General features: G+C 32.6%; 1 protein-coding gene across 1 annotated transcript in view; it reads right to left on the bottom strand.

Moving 5' to 3' along the window:
- TBC1D5 (TBC1 domain family member 5) overlaps positions 1 to 14765 on the bottom strand; it is a 578427-nt gene that overhangs the window by 356361 nt on the left and 207301 nt on the right. The window lies entirely within an intron of this gene.

Below are 14765 nucleotides of genomic sequence, written 5' to 3'. Positions count from 1 at the left end.
ATAACATCCATTAGGATCATGGTGTCAAACTCAAATAGAGACAACCATATAGTTACCTGTGCTGCACCATATATTTTATTTTATTAAACATGACCCAACTTTACTTTTTCACAATTTGGTTCCTGGTTCCAGATCTTTATGGGTGGTGAGTTTGATATCTTTGCGTTTATGATATTAATTCCACTGCTAACATCTTGGGATTTTGTGATTTTAATAAATAGTACTGTCTACTATAATGAGCATAGTTTCTCTTTTAGGTAATTTCTTATCTCAAAAAAAGCCCAGCCTTTAAAATCTCACTGTATCGGTTATTTTCTCCTATCAGATCCCAGAATCCCTCTTGATTCAAGATCTTGGTGCACCATCCAAACACCATTCCTTTCAGAATCCTACTGTAACTCTCCTTAATGTTTATTTTCTGGATCCCCTAGATTTTAAACCATTGATAAATTTAAAACTATGCCTCAAAATCCTGAAGCCAGTAACTAAGACATACATCTTTCAAGTCAGCGTATCTTGACTCTCCTCCCACACAGAAATATGATCATTATAACTAAAGAATACAATCCTCAAAGATTAATGTAATGCATTTAATTTACTCCAAAGGTACAAAAGAATTCTCTCTTCTCACTCTTGGACTAATTAAAATGAAATCATTCTGTAAATAATTACTAAAGAACTTGATAATCCATGCCTAAGACTTAGTAAATATTTTAAGGTACACAACTAACTTTATACCTCATATTACAATTTGCCAAATGATAACAAAATTATTTAAATTCAATAATGACCAATACTGGGAGAGAAAAAAATTTTCATTTCATAAACTGAATATAAAAATCTTTGAAAATTATCCAGAACTATATATAACTGATATTTTTTAAACTAGAAAGTGACAAAATTAAATAAGAAAATTCTTCCTTATATAATAAATAAAAATGTTTCAACAGTGAATACTTATTGTTTCTCACAATGTAATAAATCTATTTCAATCTTGACTGACATTTAAAAAAAACCTGGGCCAAATTTTTTTAGAGAAATACATATATATACACACATAAACATTAGAGTAGTAATCACTATTAGTCTCTGATGGTTTCAATTTTTAAAAACCAATTTAAAAATCATAAATTTTAGTTATTTTAATGAAGAAGATAGGATTCTAATAATTTCAATTCAGTACATATGTTACTAATTATTTTATCTCATCATTAAATGCTATCACAGTTTTACATACAAGTCTAAATCATACTCTGGAATATATTTACAATGGTCAAAGTGTTTGAGTAAAAAGATTATATTTTAATTATGTACATATTTGTATATCTGTTCTTAACCTTGCATTTGAGAGTACAACAGTTTGACTCATTAGATGATATGAGAATGAAGTAAGGTTAATTAACAACTTCATATTTATACAGGCTATTCTTCTGGGACCTTTGCATTCTTCTTTCAGGATAATCACTGCTAGTGTATCATTTATCAGAAAAGCTATAGTATCAAGAAATAAATAAAATGAATTTCTGTTCTTTAGTTTCCTTTTGGGGTTTAATAATTACAATAGTAACATAGAGACCTGTGGTCTTTATAACAGGAAAATGGCAATTTTGATCCCAGATGGCAATATATAAAACGACAAATATTTACAAACAATACAAGGAATAGGCAAGATATCAAAACATAAACACTGATTTTGTTAAATTAGTTTTTATAAAATAAGAAGTTGCAAAAAGATTTCAAGGACTGATATCCACATAGTCTGGTGATCTTAAAATCATAATATATACAAAGAACAAAAGATTTTTAAAAAATTATGATCCAAGAGAACAAAAGCATATACAAGAACCCCGAATCTTTCATTCATATCTACATATTCATAATTAATTCTCATCTTGGAAAAGGGTTCACATGTAATGTTCTCTGGTTTGGTTTTCTTGGGGTCTCTGGAAGCAGCTTTGTTTTCAGTTCTAGTAATCACCACAAGAACAGTCAGGTATTAAAGTCCAAATCCTTTATTTTCTCCTTCCTTGGGCTGGGCAGCTTTCAGCAGAGCCTTTCAGACCAGCCTTAGTCTCAGTGGGGAAAGTGCAGGAGGCCAGGCCAGCCACAAAGAGCCTGACTGAAGGTGAATTAAATTTCTGTCTCCTTGGCTCTAAGAGCTTCTAGTGCGCTTGTCCTCTGTGGCTCTCAGTTCCTGCTTATGTGCTCCACACTGAGAATAAACCAATCATTATATCACTAGGAAACCATTATTTGTTGTGAAATTAAATCAATCATACTGAACCATGCTAAACTAGATAACCATTGTATCATCAATTCCACTTAGTACCTTGTAAGCATCCTTGTTTCAAGTTCAAAGTTCTGGCCCATAGTAGTCACAAGTCATAATAATTTAAGTCAAATTAATTTTTCTCACAGAAACAATGACATGATAGGGGTTACTTTAAAGACCAAGAGCTTGATGTCAAACTTTCTATAGAAATGACTAGAGTATTTTATCAGGAATAAATGACTTGTATGAGTTTGTAAGCTTTTGGAGAACTCACACATGGCAAGCACTCACGTGGTAGTCAAAAAGTGATATAAGGACACTCTCAAGGTCTCTCTCTTTTTTTGCTAAGGCAATTGGGGTTAAGTGACTTGTCCAGGATCACACAGCTCAAGGTCTCTTTTAAGAACTTTAGAACTGATTGTATGACATGGGAGACACTGGCACAGAACCACCCAGCAGGGCGCACCCTCATCAAAAAAGATGCTGTGTTCCATAATTAAAGCAAAATTGAATTAGCTCAGAAGAAATGCGAGATGACAAAGTTAAAGAAGCCCCCTCCCCACCAAATGCTCATAGGGACTCTGTGTCTGGCTTATGGCAGAGCATTCCCAGCTCCTACTGGTCTGATCAGTCACAGTGAAATACACTGTTATTCATTTCTAATACAGTGATGTTATTTTGGTCCACTTTGAAAAGGAAGGACAACAACCAACCAACCAATCAAAAACAAGTTTAATTCAACTAATATTTAATAATAGCAAGAACTACTGATGGCACTATGCTAAGCCCTGACAAAAATGAAAAAGGTTTACCTTTTAGGAATTTGTAATCATCTTATTCATTTAGAGATTTCAATAAATAATCAAATGAAAAAATTTGCAGGAAATTGCAAAATTAAGAATCAATGAGTATCAGTAAGAAAAAATGCAAACTGAAATATATAACATATTTGTGAAATAGGTCCTATAAAAAACATAAATACAACCAACCCCCTTATTATGCCTTTAACTTCTTCAAAGTAATTTTTTTTTCTTGTAATGGAGATTTCCTCAAAAATACAATATTTAAGAGTGTATTTTATTTTAAAAATTCCTGGTTTTCATTGATATGAGTATTCATTCCACCAACATAGATCCTATTTTTCCATATCTTCTCATCCTGGTGGGTTATCTCATTACCATCATGGGATCATTACATCTCTATTCCTGATTATTCACATCTACTACACTATTTCTCAAATCAAAGTGTGCTCTGAACAGGTAAAAAAAAAAACTAACATTTCTGTACTTTGGCCTCTCTTTACAATCCTTAGGGAAGAAGAAGTAGTTTAGGAACTCAGATGCCAGGAAACAGAAGCTATAGGATTCAGAATCATACCAAGTTTTTAAGATTTTTTGATGTTCTTTAAGAGTATGCAGCACAATGGGAAATGCTTGTTAGTATAGTCACTCCTGTTGCTAAATGCTACTGCTTCCCTATGTCCAATGTAGCCAGTGTGTTTTTCCCACTGCCCTGTGAGTTGAAAGGCATTTTGTTTGCCTGACATTCCTGTCCAGAGTTTGGACTATGAAGTATCAGCAGTATAGCATGGTGACACTGAGATCAGTTTTTGCATCAGTAAGCAGTTTGGGATCAATTAAAACATGTTATTTGTTTAAAGCAAAGGATAATTAATTAACCTGATCTACTTCTGCTCTAATGTCAATGATTTTTAACCAAAGTGATCACCAACACGTCCAGTAAGGATGAGAAATGATAGAATTTTTAATTCCCGATTACAAACTTCTATCAGAAAAGATAATTTTCTCATGAAAATCAACAAGATTATCAAGGAAATAAATTATATTACAATATAGTTATTAAGAAAAAAATCATGGACTCTGGGTTAAGATCTGCTACTGTAGAGAATTTAAACAGAGATCTTTAGCTATGTTCTGAGCCTCTGAAAAGAACAACAAATTTGGGGCAAAAAGATCAAGGTTCTAGTCCTGCTCTTCCCCTAACATCTGGCACACATTCAGGTAAATCACTCTACCTTTCTGGTTTTAAGCTGGGAAATATGTTTCTTATATAACTTTCTGCAAAGGATTCTTATAAGAATCAAATGAGATAAAAATGCATAAAGCATACTATAAACTGGAAAGCACTATTTAATATTTGATTTAGCATTACAAGTAATATAATTTATATGATTAAATTGGGAGAAAGTATATCTAATATTCAGATGTTACTTATTAGTTACTGATGTTTTAAATATAGAATCCAAATGACTAACTAGAAAAAAATTGCTCCCCCCACCAAAAAAAAAGAAAGCATGAAATTCAGCACAGACAACTGTATGCTGGTATACTTAGGTACAAAATCCTAACCACAAGGAGTGGAGAATGATTTAAGTCTTAAATCTCTTTTCTTGGCACCTCAATTTTGTGAGGTAGTAATCAATCACATTTAAGTCATGAAAATAGCAAAGATATTGTTACAATGAATTAAAAGAAATATTATTAACAATCACAGGGAAATAACCTTTCTTCACATGATTGCTTTCATCTCTGGGATTTTCTTGCCCAAGAGAATTTTAACATTACTCACATAACTTATTTTTGCCAGGGGGTTAAGTCCTTTGCTGGAACATGTATATGTATATTTTCTTGAAAAAAATATTTTTTCAAAATAAAAACAAAACTCCAATTGAGGATTTTATTTCAACATTTCTAAGTAAGTAAATGATGAGCAAGAATGTAAATTCTCTGACTGCTATATAATCCTTAAATATTATTCTGAGAAGTAAAAATAAAAGTAAGAAATAAATCCCCATATTTCAGCTCTAAGTTAGTGTATAAAAAAGGAACAATACACAGGATACATTAGGTTCGATGAAAAAACCAATACATTTTGCAAATAAAATTTTAAAATCTGAAATGGCACCAACTGTGAACTGATAGTTATTGGAGAGCACCAACATCACACAGTATAATCCCTCAGTCCCAATCATATGAATTTTTTTCTCAACATGTAAGATAGAGACAACTAAAATCTGACCCTAGTTTTGTGTTTGACTTTGTTTTTCATACTTAGCATTCACCAACCAAAAAAGTTATACTAAGTTGCTCAAATCTCTACACTATAAGAGTTTGTAGGAGAATTGGTGAACAAAAGTAATGAACAAAAAGTTATCATCTATCACTATATGCCAAAGGCATATAGTCCCTCAAGCAATTGCATTTCAATAGGTCTTTAGTTCCCTGTAGTTAAGCCCCATTAGATTTGGTCATCTTGATTCCAAGTTTTCATTTTATTACATATTTTATATATATACATATATAAACATAAATATCCATAACATATTTTATTGTTTAGCCTTTATTTTGCATAGCGGTTTTTTCAATAAATGGCTTGCAATTGTTTTTGATGATTATAACACTAAAGCATCTACGCTTTTTAAAATTAATACTTTTCCTTACATTTCTCCACTAGAGTCAATACAATTGTCATAAAATGTACTGAAATTTCTAATTTTATTTTATTTTTTTAGTTTTGTGAGTGAAATGCACATAGGAATAGATAGCCCCAGAAGTCTTTTGCCACCAAGAAATAATATTGAGAAATTTGAGGATGACCAAATTAAAAAGATATGTTTTCCACATTAGGAATATCCTGTTTAGTCTATAGAAATTAACTTAACTTTTTTTTTATGCCATTAAGTCTTTCATGACAAAAATGTACTGTTTCTAAGACATTTCAAAAATCAAAAAAATAAAATTGCTTTCAACTTTAAAAACAATTTCTCATTATATATCCAATAATCGAGCAGGCTAGCTTTCTTTTATTAGCACAATCTGATCAAAATCTATGTAAAGATTTGTCTAATTTGTCTAATTCCTCTAATCACGTAATGTTTGTGGAATACAGATCATTGAATTACATTTAAGGGGAAAAAAAATCAGAAAATCTGAATCTTTAAGATTCAATTTAAAGTTTCCCATTTATCTACTCCTGGAAGTATTTGCAAAAATCTGTAGAACAAAAACTATCACTTCACAATCTTTGTACAAGATAGTCTTTTTTCTCTAACACTTCCCAACGCTCTGGGGCAGTACACCAAACATAGCACCTCTACTTTTTTAACAGCTTAATGAGGTAGAAAAAGACTTCTTTCACTTCTTCACAGCTAAGGGCAACAATATAACCACTAAGTGAAATCAACTTTCCAGGGAAAAAATTTAGCCTTTGAAAATGTATATATACAAATCAATCATGAATATCCAATAAATTGAAAACCATTTTCAGTAGAGCTATCTAGCAGATCAGGATGGATCCTGCAAACATTCTTGGTTTCATTTAAAGGAATGAGCACAATGTTTTGTAGCCAGGAGCCACTGAAGCGGCATTACATAATGGTAACGATAACTTAATAGCATGTTCCAAATAAAGCCAATTTCAGAATGAATTAAAGATCTAAAGAAAGAAAAGACGCGATAGAGGAGAAGGGAAATGCCTGCGTACTCTCAACTAATAAACCTGGCTCAACTTCTGTACTAGTGAATCAAGTACAGATGGATCCGATGTGTGTGTGTGTGTGTGTGTGTGTGTGTGTGTGTGTGTGTGTGTGTGTGTGTGTTTCCATAGAGCACTATGTCTCTGAGAAAGAGAATGTCTTGCTATGGAGATGAAATTGCATAAGATATCATTTAAATTGGTAGCTATGGAAGAGGACATGGAGAGATCCAGGAGGAGAGACATTGGTAAATTTCCAATGAGAAAAGCAGATCTGTAACTGCTCTGCAGGTGCTCTAAGAAGTCAAATGTCTGTCCACCATCAGACAGCCCACACTGGAAGATCCCAGCTTTCAGGGCATCTCTCTGTTCTACTCATTTGGGCTGTCTCTCCCCGCTCACATTTCCAACTCAAATCCTAAGGATAAAGAATCTGGACTGCACTGTACAGTTAAATGTCAGACCTTATTTGAGAACCTCAAGTTGAAAGGGTTCTTGAGAGCCAACCATTCTAACTCTATCCAGAACACAAACTCTGAGGATAACATGCCCAACAAGAGGCCAATCTAGCCTTTGCTAGAAGCAGAACACAAGATATCTGGCTTTGTCTTCTCAGTTCAATAATTATCTATGGAGTGACTCATCAAAAATAATTTAGTAAGTAAAAGAACCTTTGTCCATGGAGATTTTCTTCAGAGACAAACAGGATTTCTAGGGTTTGGTGTCGAATAAAATCTATAAATTGCAGGTTTCACTCTAGCCAAATACATCCGCCACAAGTCTCACAGTTGTTGTATTTGTAATTCATATATTTGATAGAAGGCTTTTCAGTAAATATGTGAATTGTCCATTTTAGGTAAACAACTTTAAGAAGTGAAAGTCACATATTTAATTTGTCTTTATTGCACCTAAACATACCATGGACACGTGAGCTCTTAATCAACACTTGACAATGCATTTGCATTAAAAGTGAGTTGAAAATTTAATCTTCACCCCACATAAGAAATAGTTCACATTATACCTTATTATTTTAGCAGCACCATGTGTGCTGCAACAGTTAAGGGTCTGTCAGTGTTTCCATTATAAACTCCGGTTTTCAGGGGTTTGTATCTTGGCCTATAAAAATAGATTCTGGTCTGTAACTTGGCATATAACGTACTGGTATCAGCCCAAGAGAACATTTTTTGTTCCAAAGATTAAAATAAAAATCTGTTTAGTAGTTTTAAGTTAAATGAGTGTCAAAAAAAATTAAGTCAGAAGTTTAGAATGCTTCTTAAAAATCCCAATGATTACAAGTGTATCTAATACTTCAGTTTATAACGCCATGTGATTAGGATATAATAGGAGCCAATAATCTTCCAATAACATACTTCTCCAGTTCTTGCATAGGGTAATAGAGACCATAACCAGGTTAATGGAACCTAAATTCTCTTAGGGTCTCAACCAATTTGGAAAGGACTTTTTTTAGTGGGGCCAAACTACAAATGATGTTATTTGTCATTGAAGGCCTGAACTACCTCAAGTCAAAATGGTATCATTGGCAGACTGGTCGCCAGTTAATGAAATTTTTGGCCATTTCCAACTTATGAAGATCCACATTATTAAAGGAAATACAAAAATAAAACCAACATTTTAAATGAATCCACAGATAAAGATATGTTACAGATCAGGAATTATAATTTATCATGTATCATTAATATTAATATTGCTTTGGAGGAGCATAAGACAACATGTTCAATTGAGAACCAATATCTGGGTTACTCTGGAGATGTTACTTATGTCTCAATACTGTAGAGAGCTATCTTGAGACTTAGGTGGTACAACAGACACACAACTGCAGTGACAGAGAGGGTTTCCTTGCTAAGAATTTTCCAAACATAAGCCAACGACACTTCAAATTTAAAAGCCAAGAGTAACCAAAACTTAATAATGACATTTATCATAAATTTGCAATAATAATTGGGATACTGTTGTAATCATAAAAAGCAGAGAAGGCATTACAATTAAATACAGAGTATACCAAAGAAAGACTTCTGTCCAAGAGTAGGAAAAATTTGCCATCATTGCAAATAAACCATAATGAAGTATTAAAAATTTAATAATATTCCATTAGTAATTTAATATGTTTCAATCTTCAAAATCTTTGATTTATGAATTCAGACTTTTATGTGTTTCTTACTGTTCATCTTTTTTTTTTTATAATCTGAGTTAATTAATGGGTTTTTTGCCTTTGAATATCAGGTGTACATGATGATATAAAGTAAAGTATATTTTATGTTTTCAAAGATGAAACTTGTGAAAATGATTTTGACATCAAACCAATTTCTAGCCAAAGCACATAATTTCAAAGATAACTAATTTTTTATATTAAACATGTTAAAATATATGTTAAATCCAATATATATACATATATATCATATATATGTATATATATGTACATATTTATACAATTATCTTGCTGCAGATAAAATCAGATAAAAAAAGGAGAAAAACAAAATGCAACCAAGCAACAACAGAAAGAATAAAACTCCTATGTTGTGATCTGCACTCAGTTCCTACAGTTTTCTCTCTGGGTGTAGATGGCTCTCATCATCACAAGATCATTGGAACTGGCCTCAATCATCTCATTGTTGTAAAGAAGCACATGCATCAGAACTGATCATCGTATTAAAAAGATACAATTTTCAATGCTACAAATGCATGAGGAGGAAGGCACAGTTGATACAGAGTCAGATTTGTAGTCAGAAAATACTGAATCCAAAAAACACTTAATTGATCAAATAAGCAAAGCTGGTTCATCATGGGTAAAGTCCCTTTCAGATGACTCTTACCATCAGTGATGGAAGGAATGAATGCCTGCTTCATACAATCTTTTTGATCATTTAAAATAAATGTCTTGCCATTAGCTTAACTCTACAATTATTCCAACCTGAAGGGAAAATGACATAATTACTTTGTACTATAACTACTGATTAACAAACTCTACTTGACAGAGGGCACACAGGGCTACTAAAGGAACTTTTGGTTGCAGGCCATATAATAAGGTCAAATTCTTAATGTTAAAGTGCTGAAGGAACTAGAAGGTATGAGGAAAACTTCATTCTATATCAATCTTTAAAAGGAGAATGGTTTTCAATACGTGTTTTATTAGAAAGCTGAAATAAATGGGAAACAATAAATGTTTCTTTAACACTTAATTTTATAAGTTTGGCTTCTAAGTGAGGATTATGTACCTCTAAGGAAAAAAAAAACCTGAAAAGTGAAAAGGTAGTTGAGTAGGGAGTTATCACAAGCATCTGGGGAGTAATATTTTTAGATTTTGATGCAAGATTTCTAAAGCTGTTTGTTACAAAAATACAATTGTCTAGATATATAGAGAGAAGTCAAGAATAGAAAGTTCCCAATGCCAGTCAGAAATTAATGTTTACTCATTTAAATCACCATTTTCAGACTCCAAGAGTTTATAGGAAAAAAAAAAAAAAACAGAAGAAACATTTAAATACTAAGCACACAACTCATAAAGTTATACTTAGATTCCACCTATGGATGCATAACACCTATTTTAGAATATCTTCAAAAACAATGTGAATAGTCATTACAATATATTTTATGCACAAAGACATGACTGGCATTTTAACATTGCATCTTAATATGATAAATATTAAAATTATCTAATAAAAATGAATAATATAGCCAAACAAAGATTTCTCTATTTACAAATAAAATATTCAGGCAGAAAATGTGCTTATATTTTGAGGAATACAATCTGTACCAAAAAAAAAAAAAAAAAAAAAAAAGATATGAAGTTCCTATCAAGAAACCTTTCTCTTCATTAAACATTGTTTGTCCAGGGCTTGTTACAACTAGTGTCTAATTCTTCCCCCCCCCCCCCCCCCACCCCAGGGTTAAGTGACTTGCCCAGGATCACACAGCTAGTAAGTGTTAAGTGTCTGAGGCCACATTTGAATTCGGGTCCTCCTGAATTCAAAGCTGGTGCTCTATCCACTGTGCCAATTAGCTGCCCCCCCCTATAGTGTCTAATTCTTAAACGCACTATTATGAAGTGGATGGCTAAGTTAGATAACTGTTTTCCCAAAGAATGTAAGATTATGTATTATTTTTAACCAGAGACTTAATAGCCAATATAGAGCATGTTTATAAAATCTCTCCACCATGAAGATTGGGGTTTAGATACTCAGAAGCTTCCTAAGTCATTCTTGTCAGTCTTTCCTCTGTTTGGAGGGCAGAGCAATAAATTCCTCCCAAAAGCTTCTTCTGGTAAAAAGAAAATGGTAACTATTTTTCCATTAGAACTCTGCAGATCGTGCCTTTGTACTGGGGACTCCCTAGAGGATACCCCCTCCTTTAGCTTTCTTTTATAGATGTTCCCCCAATTAGCTTATAAAATCCTTGAGGGCAAGAACTGTCTCTTTCTTATTTGCATTCCTACTAGAGTTTACCATAGTGATCGAGACATAGTAGGAAGTTGTATATTGAACTGAATTTAATATAATCATTAATAGGTTAAAAAAAAAAAAGAGATACTACGACTAAATTTCTATAAATATATAAAATAATAAAAAATTGCTCTCTGATCTTCACTAAAGAACCTTAGTATACTGCACACATTAATTACTCAAGAGGCCCCCTTTGTTAAAAAAAACAAACAAACAACAACTCTATTATACCACAGATTTAAACTAAAAAGTCATGATAGGAATATAAATTAATAAATGTATAATAGTTTTATGCTTTTCCAGCATTCTGATATGCTTTTGCGATTATTTCAAAGTTCAAACTGACATCTAATTTTAATCTATAAATTACCATGTAACAAAGAATTCAAAATCATTCAACTTCTCAAAAACAGCCTACAGTTCCTGTCTCTCACCATTAGGCAGCCCATATGTAACAGAAAGTGAATTCAGTCCAATTCAACCAACAGGGCATAACTGCTAGGTATAGTAAAAATATCACCATGAGTTCTTGCCCATCAATTCCCAAGGATAAAATAGAAAGATTAACCACATAAAAACTGAAATGCAATCTTTTTTAGGTGAAGTCAAATGAGCAGGATAGCAACCTGATGAGAAGCTAAAACTGAGGGACTCGGTTATACTTAGACTCATAATAGCCATGACAACCTTTCTGCCCTCAAGACCTTAGGGCAGGTTAAAGAATCTCTCACACTTCATTCCAGTTCAACCCTCTACAATGGCCTCCTTACAGTTCCTCCTATCTCCAGGCCTCTGTGATCCTAAAGTACTCTGACCCTCAGATGGTCTCTTAAAGGCTTCTGCTGAAAGACCTCCCAGATGCTACCACTCGTTCTTGTGTATCCACATAGAGATTTCCATGTTGTCTCACCCTTAGAATAGAAGGTCCTCGATGGCCTTCAGTTGGCCTTTCTTAGGATCCCTGGATATACATATAGTAGATGCTAATTAAATTCTTGTGGACTCCTTAATTCTTGTCTGTTCTCATTTGGTAAAGAAAAAGATATAGGTTTAATATAATTTTCATGAGATTCAAAGAGGTTAGAAGTTTCAAAAGATCTTTTACTAATGGTGTGAGTTACATCTCAAAGAAATGAAATTGAAAATAATTTAAAGTGTTGTTAAATGATGTTTGTTAAAAGAAATAAACTCATTTAGAGAGAAAAGGAAGAAAGAGGAGAGACTTCAGAACCCAGCATAAAAACACAATTATTCTATTAAATTAGCAAAATCTCAGAGTGTTTTGATAAGGCAAAAATATAAAGCTAAACCTAGCCTAAGTTCACTTATAAAAATTTTCAAATCAGTAAAATTTACTCTATCTACATAATACCTATATAGTGAGTTCTGTAAGAAATGGGATCTTTATTCTTACTTCCATTGCACATTACAGAAAACTCCATTTTTATGTTCCACATTAGGTCACTCTTAAGTTCCTCAAAGATCAAGGTGATGTTCATTTTTGCAGCACAGAGCTCACAACAAGATAGCTACTTTTTATGCTTGTTAGTTCACTGATGATGAACATTCTTCAGATTGCTGTAAAAAGCCTAATTTTTCATATTTTATGCTTCAACTCTTAATACCTAACTTTACATGAATGTTCTTTTGTGCATATCCTTATCCATTTACCACCTAAATGCTGAGAGAACAACGATCAAAAGGGCTGAAATTTATAAAGGTTACCTATCGTACTGTGTGTCACTTTTGCTGTGTTCCTTTCTCTTCCCATTCCAAAGTCCTGAAGCTTCACAGTTCCTGAACAGTAGCCATCCTTAATATCACATACCTATCTAAAAATCAAATAATTTCACACCTTCCAAAAATTATTTTCAATAAATTTCTTGGACAGTTTTTATATAGCTAATGTAACTTTCTGCCAGGTCTCAGAGAAAACATCTATTAGTTCTACAATTAAATGATTCAGCAACCATCCACACTATCTTTGCCTTTTAACAGTTCCAATCAGTAGCAGATCTAGGTGTAATCAACAGCAGCAGGGGGCTTTGGGAAGCAAAACAAAACAAAAACAGTAGGAATCTCTTACTAGAATACAGTAATTGATACAAGGCAACAAGATGGTATATTTTAATGCAAGCTAGCCCAAGATGTTAAGGGATTCGATTTCAAATAACAATTATAATTATCTGTAGCAATGACTGTCATTAAAAAAAAAAAAAAACACATTCTTAACATAACTTATTAGATTAAAATAAAAAAGGCTTTTTGAAGAATCATCATTATCTCTTAATACTACATTCTCCTTCAAATCCAACACCTTTTAGTCAAAAAAATTAACCTTCATCGTTACTTCCTCCTCATACCACAAGCCTCACAGAGAGAAGGTTTTTCCTCAGCAATGGGAGATGCTATTTTCTTTTATTTAAGAAATCTTGCAGACTCCTGCCAAGTATGCTGGCCCCATGTATAAGGACACCAGGCCAGTAAAAAAAAAAAAAAAAAAACCTGATCACATCAAATATATTGCGATGATCCTGCCCCTCCAAGCCACCAGTTTCTAACTTTCAAGATATACTCCCTAGAGTACACAAAGGAAGTTAAATGATAAATCTGTGCCACTTAACAGTATAGGTATCACGGTGATTTATGTACATGAAAAATCAAAAGCCAATGGTAGCGTGATGTGAAGACTACCAATTTGAACTACACAAAATTCAGACATGGAAATGTTACCATAGTAACCACCTGCTAATATTGCACATTACTATAGCTGGTATCTTGTTATGATTCTATAGTTGTTTATTTCAACATGTATGATAAAACAGCTAAGAAGGCTCTAACTTCCATTTTCTTATTTAATTTTTGGGAGGGAGGAAGTTTAAGGTTAGAACCCTTGCCACATTTTTATTTCCTTAGGCTTTTACAGACCATAAAAAAATTATTTTAGAAAAAATTCAAAACATCTAGCTATAGATCTCTGTTTATATGACAACACATTATAATTCAAATCCATGATGCTTCATACTATAATGGGAAGTAAAGAATTAACATATATGTAATATAAAAATACTTTAAGTATAAGTCTGAAAGTGTTGAGAGACTGTTACTAATATATCTCACGTAACACATTCAAACGATTTTTAAATCAAAAATATTCTCAGCAGACAGTTAGATACATATGTTCTTACTTCATCGAGCCCTGTAGCTAGATAGAAGAAAAAGAAAATCCATTCGATTTTCCTTTGGAAGACCCAGAAGGAGTGCTATAAAGAAAATCGGCATCTTTCAGTATTCACAAATCATAACTTATTCCCAGACTAATTTTATTTACAAATGCATTTAAGCTACATAAATCTAAAATATATTTGTGGACAAAATATGCTAAAAAAAATGGGGTTGTAAAATTCAGTTAATATTCAATAAATAAATAAAAGCAAATTATCTTCTAAACCACTCCTCCCCAGCAGAAATCACTGTCAGGTTGGAGCTTGTTATTAAGAAAACCTAAACTTGATATCAGCCTGTCACTGAGAAGTGATTTA

The sequence above is a fragment of the Sminthopsis crassicaudata genome, chromosome 5 (assembly GCF_048593235.1).
Source record: "Sminthopsis crassicaudata isolate SCR6 chromosome 5, ASM4859323v1, whole genome shotgun sequence".
Lineage (NCBI taxonomy): Eukaryota > Metazoa > Chordata > Mammalia > Dasyuromorphia > Dasyuridae > Sminthopsis > Sminthopsis crassicaudata.
The sequence above is the reverse complement of the archived record's forward strand: the minus strand, read 5'-3'. Positions and strand labels throughout refer to the sequence as shown.